Source organism: Macaca mulatta, chromosome 4, assembly GCF_049350105.2.
Source record: "Macaca mulatta isolate MMU2019108-1 chromosome 4, T2T-MMU8v2.0, whole genome shotgun sequence".
Lineage (NCBI taxonomy): Eukaryota > Metazoa > Chordata > Mammalia > Primates > Cercopithecidae > Macaca > Macaca mulatta.
The window spans coordinates 64928625-64935058 of record NC_133409.1 but is presented as its reverse complement, the minus strand read 5'-3'; positions in this window follow the sequence as shown (position 1 = coordinate 64935058).

Here is a 6434-nt window from a genome sequence, read left to right as displayed (position 1 = left end):
CTGAAGCCATCTTATTTTACTTCCCTAACAATCCTTTTTCAGCCTTCATCTGGTAGTGTTTGGATTAGATGTAAATGTTCTAAGATAAATCCTAGGAAATCGATTGGAAAGTAGTAGCCTTGTGGGTTTTTGTTTTAAAGAAGAAACATGGAGGACAGCCCCTTGCTTTCTCCATTTATAAAGCTGAGGGATGCACCCCATCACCTTAATATTTAGAAACACCTGGAGCTGACATCCTCTGGCCGCTTCCTTAAATAAACTAAAGCAGCTGCTTACCCTACTATCCTCACTCTAATTGACAATTATTGAAAAGTATTTTTCAGAGATGGAGGCATTTTAAAATTTAGAAGTCAAGATGGGAGTAAAACCTTTTTCTAGAAGAGCTATTGAAAAACCACAGATGGGCCGGGCGCGGTGGCTCAAGCCTGTAATCCCAGCACTTTGGGAGGCCGAGACGGGCGGATCACGAGGTCAGGAGATCGAGACCATCCTGGCTAACACGGTGAAACCCCGTCTCTACTAAAAAATACAAAAAAAACTAGCCGGGCGAGGTGGCGGGCGCCTGTAGTCCCAGCTACTCGGGAGGCTGAGGCAGGAGAATGGTCTAAACCCGGGAGGCGGAGCTTGCAGTGAGCTGAGATCCGGCCACTGCACCCCAGCCTGGGCGACAGAGCAAGACTCTGTCTCAAAAAAAAAAAAAAAAAAAAAAAAGAAAAACCACAGATGTGCCTCTAAGGAAGTATGGCCAACCAGTACATGGCTTTTATATCTGCCCAATTAGCCCTTCCAAACCCATGTACAGTTTGGGGGAAAAAATGGAAATCCTCCAATTTTTGGACAAAGTGCAGCATTTTGTTCCATATGTATGTAATACAATAGATTTATTATTATTATTATTATTTGTCCTTCTCTGGCCCTCCTGAATTTCCACTGACTTTAGAGGTAGAACTGGGGTGGTGTTTAAAATTAGAAAAGGTCACTGCTAAAGGCAGGGTAAAGTTGTGGATCAATGATTCAAAGACAGGATAATGGTTTAGATGAATGTTTTTCAAACTTGAGTGTTCAAGGTTTGTTAAAACAGAGGGGTTCTGATTCAGATCTAGGGTGAGGCAAATAATTTGCATTTCTAAAAAGTTCCCAGGAGATGTTGCTGCTAAGGGTCTAGGAGCACAGTGGTTTGGATCAGAATTCGCTTCTCGAATTTAAAAGTTCATATGTGTCTAGTAATATATATCACATTTTTTTTGTATCCATTTATCCTTCCATAGATATTTAGATTGCGTTCACACTTTGACTATTGTCAGTTGTGCTGTATTGAACATTTGGGTTCTAATATCTCTTCAAGATTCTGATTTTCATTCTTTTGGAGAAACACCTGGAAGTGGGATTGCTGGATCATATGGTGGTTCCATTTTTAATTTTTTGAGAAATCTCCATAATGTTTTCTATAGTGGCTGCACCATTTTGCATTCTCATCACCAGTATACAAGAATTCAATTTTCTCTACATCTCTACCAACACTTGTTGTCTTTTTAAAAATGTAATAGCCATCCTCATACAATGGAATATTATTCCACCTTAAATATAAGGAATTCCCATAATATGCAACAACAGGATGAACCTCAAAGACGTTATGCCGAGTGAAATAAGCCAGTCACAATAGGACGAATTCTGCATGATTCCAATTACGTAAGGTATCTAAAACAGCCAAACTCAGAAAATTAGGAAGGAGAATGGTGGTTTTCAGGGTGTGGAGTCAGGGAGAAAAGGGAAATTGCCAATGAATGGATGTAAGTTTCAGTTATGCCAGATGAATAAGTTCTAGAGATCTCCTGCACCACATTGTGCCTACAGTTAACAATAGTCTTGCACATATAAACATTTAAGAAAGTAAATTTTATGTTGTGTTCTTACTACAATTATTAAAGCTCATATAAATTATGTAGGATCTTATAAAAGTTTAGATTCTGATTCAGCATATCTGGGATGGAACCTGAAATTCAAATTTTCTAATAAGTTTCTAGGTGATGTCAATGCTGTTGGTAGACCACACTTTGGTTAGCAAGGTGTGATGGTTAATACTGAGTGTCAACTTGATTGGATTGAAGGATGCAAGGTATTGTTCCTGGGTGTGTCTGTGAGGGTGTTGTCAGAGGAGATTAACATTTGAGTCAGTGGACTGGGAGAGGCAGACCCACCCTCAACCTCAGTGAGCACCATCTATTCAGCTGCCACCGTGGCTAGAATTAAAGCAGGCAGAAGAATGTGGAAGGACTAGTCTTCCAGTCTTCATCTTTCTCCTGTGCTGGATACTTCCTGCCCTCGAACATCAGACTCCAAGTTCTTCAGCTTTTGCACTCTTGGATTTACACCAGTGGTTTGCCAGGGGCTCTTGGGCCTTCAACCACAGACTGGCAGCTGCACTGTTGGCTTCCCTACTTTTGAGGTTCAAGGACTCAGACTGGCTTCCTTGTTCTTCGTCTTGCAGATGGCCTACTGTGAGGCTTCACCTTGTGAGCTTGTGAATGAATACTCCTTAATAAACTCCCTTTTATATATACATCTATCATTCTCCCTCTAGAGAACTCTGACTAATACACATGGGTTCAGATTAGAATTCAGTAGTTCCCACATCTGCTGTGCATCTGACTCACTTAGGGAGCCAGCTAGTTAATTAGCCCAGACCTTCTGTTTTAATGTTTTAGAAGAGGATCCCAGGAATCTGTATTAAAACACAAACAAACCTAGATAAGTATGATGCACACACTTAAGAAACCAGACGTACATAATACCAAGTACTATAAGTAAGTGTTGGACAATATCTGCTTGTACAGCCCTGAACTGGAGAAGGTTGCAGGAGAATGGATATGTGTTAGAATCCTGAGCTGGTATTTTAGAGGAAAACAAGTTTTCTTTCTACACATGAAATAAAGAGAACATAATACAAGTAATCTGAGACTTGTCACTGAATTAATGCAACTGCCTTTATTTTAAACACACATTTCCATTTACTACATATAAAAATAGCCCACTCAGAAAGTCACCCTGTGATGTTCCCCTAAACATGTATTATGCTTTCTGCATTTGCTATGCCTTTTATCTAGAATGTTCCAAACCATTACCCCATCCCAGGCTCTCAAGTAAGCTGTCCTCATCCTTCCTGTGCTAGATCAAAGGATTATGTTATTTTCACTCTTCATTTTCCTGGCAGATTTATATATTCATTTATTTATTCAAAAGCTTATAATTATACCTTGAAATATTTTAGATATTTTAGCTACAATGATTAGCAGCATAGATAAATTCTTGTTCTCAGGGACTTTATATTGTAGTGGGAACAGGAAAAATAAAAAGCAATCAAATAAATGAGATAATTTGATATAGTTATACAGTTCATGAAAAATAAAATAGGAAAATGATATTTAACGAGACTCATTGAATGATGAATACAAACCATACTAACCAGCAGGCCTACCCCAAAAGAAATAGGAAAAGCAAACATCAGGTTTCATTTGGTTCCCAGATGGACAACTGATTGACTCAGGACTATTGACTCAGGACTATTCACTGAAAAACCATGCTTTTTCTATTCCTCCAGCGTGCCACCTTTATCGAAATTCAAGTGGTCCTGGAGGAATGGGTCTGTGTCTGCTCTCTCTTGTCTTAATTAGTCTGTGGTCTTTACTTGTAACCGATTCTTATTTTGTGATTGTAACTATGCTCTAAATCTTTTCTGGTAAATCAAATTCTCTCATTCTGTAATTCTTCAAGTTTCCCTTAACCATTCTGGTTCCTTTATGTTTCCATATAATTTTAGTCTCAGCATCTCAATTTTCAGAAACACACCTGCTGGGACATTTATTGTCATTACAGTGAATCAATAGATCAATTTGAGAAGAACTGGAAATTATACAACATTGAGTATTCAAAAATATTGACATGGTATATCCATCATTTATGTAGGTCAACATATTTCAGTACTTTTAAGACGTCTTAAAATTTCTGTAGCTAGTATGTAAAATTAAAATTAAATTAATTTGTGTATAATGAATTGATTCAATGACCCTGATAATTCTAAAAGTTTACTTATAGGATTACATTTTCTATGTATACATTTTTTTTTTTAAAAAGAAAAATTTTTCTATCCTTATTTTATTCCTTTCTCATAACTTATTTCACTGGCTAAGGCTTCTAATATAATTTTGAATAAAAATGGAGATACTAGAGATGCTAGTTTTAGAGGTAAAAATTTCAGCATATCACCATTAATTAATTTTAATCAAGTTCTCATTTTACAATTGTGTTAGGTTTACAGAAAAGTTGCAAGGATAGTACAGAGAGTTCCTATGTACTTACATCTAGTTTCCCCTGTTGTTGACATCTTAAATTAGTATGGAACATTTGTTATAATTAATGAACTGATATTGATACCATTAACTAAAGTCTATGCTTTATTCATATTTCCTTAGTTTTGGTCTACTGACCTTTTTCTCTTCCAGGGTCCCATTCAGGGTACTCATTACTCTTAGCCGACATGTCTCCCTAGGTTCTTTTTGGCTGCGACAGCTTCTCAGAGTACAGGCTAGGTATTCTGTAGAATGTGCCTCAGTGGGGATTGTCTGATGTTTTCCTCCAAATTATACTAGAACTTCGAGGTTTGGGGAGAAAGACCAAACAGGTGAAGTGCCATTCTCATAAATTACATCAAAGGTACATGCCATCAATATGACTTGTCATTATTGATGTTAATCTTGATTGTTTGACTAAGGTAATGTTTGTCAGATTTCTGCACTGTAAAGTTTTCCCCTTTTCCATATTGTTTTCTTTAGAATGAAGTCACTATCCACAGCCAACATTTAAGGACTTGGGTTAATACACACTCTCTCTCTCTCTCTCTCTCTCTCTCTCTGTCTGAGAGATAATCTCTCATAAAAAGTTTTGAACTCTGCATGGTAGATTTAGATCTCCTCCCCTATTCATTTATATGTCCAAACATTTATGATGCTAGTATGAACTCATTGATACTTCTTTTCTGCTTCAGCTTACACCCCAATATAACCTTATTTTGTTGCTCATATTGTGCTAACTTTGGCCATTGGAAGCTCTTTCAGTTGGCTCCAATGTCTCTTTGATATTTCCCTGTCACTGTGGGTTTTGTGGGTTTTATATTTTAGTTTTTTCTTACTTTCTGGCACTACAAGATACTGCAAGATCATTATTTCATGCCACAGACCCAAATTGGTCATTTGTGCAACAAGTCTAGCATCCTTTCATTGGAGAATGGAATAAAAAACTAATATCTTTGAGCTAGGTGTGCTCACTGGTACTGTCTTGTTGCTCAAGAGCCTCTCAGCTGAAAGAACAAGGAAGTACGTGTGTGTACTAACTCATGTATACATGCATATTTATAAATATTTCTGTATGTATCTAAGAGTATGTATTTTAAGCTAAACATGAGTTCATACTATTGTCTCCCATTCTGATCAATGATCACATGGATCCTTCTGGCATTCTCCACCTGTTTATGTGTAACCTCTCACTCCAACAGTGAGAAACCTGGCTTCTGTCATCACCCAGCTATTTACTTAATTGTGCATTTCTAATGTAGTAAATATATTATACAAGTATATATACTATACAGGTATAGTAATTTCAGAATTATTGACCCATATCCCTGTGGGAAACAATTGTATCAACTAGAATACAGAGCTTATGTAAGGTTCTTTTTATCTTCGGTGTTATAGACTCTACTTATTTCTAAAGATACTAACCAAGTATCTTTTCTCCATCCTCTTTAGCAAGATTATTTCATACATTTGTAATACAGTTGTTTTTTTTAAAAAAATCATAGCCTGCATCTCATCCTAGGATCCTCTTATCTCCTAAATGTTTGTTTAATTTGCAAACATTAAGCTCCACTATTCATGGTGTAAAGTTCTATGGTTTTCAGAAATGCAGAGAATCATATATCTGCCAGTATAGTATCATACCCAACAGTGTCACCGCTCTAAAAAATCCTGTGTGCTTCATCTATTTACTTCTCCCCTCAGAATCCCTAGCCACCATTGATCTGTTTACTCTCTTTGTAGTTTTGACTTTGTAATGGAATGTTGTTTTAATTTATATTTCCCTAACAAAAAATGGAAATGAGCAGTTTTTCATACGCTTATTTGGTCACTTGTATGATATATATTCACTTGTATGTCAATATGTGTCACTTGTATGACATATATTCTTTGGCGAGGCATCTGTTCAGATCTTCTACTCCTTTTTATTTTGTTTTCTTGTTAGCTTTTAAGGATTTTTTTGTATATTGCATATTTCAGATATAATTCCTTTATTATATAGCTGTCTTTCAAGTATTTTTTCTAATCTGTGTCTTATCTTTTCATTCTTTTAACAATGTCTTTTGTAGAACAAATATTAATATGTAT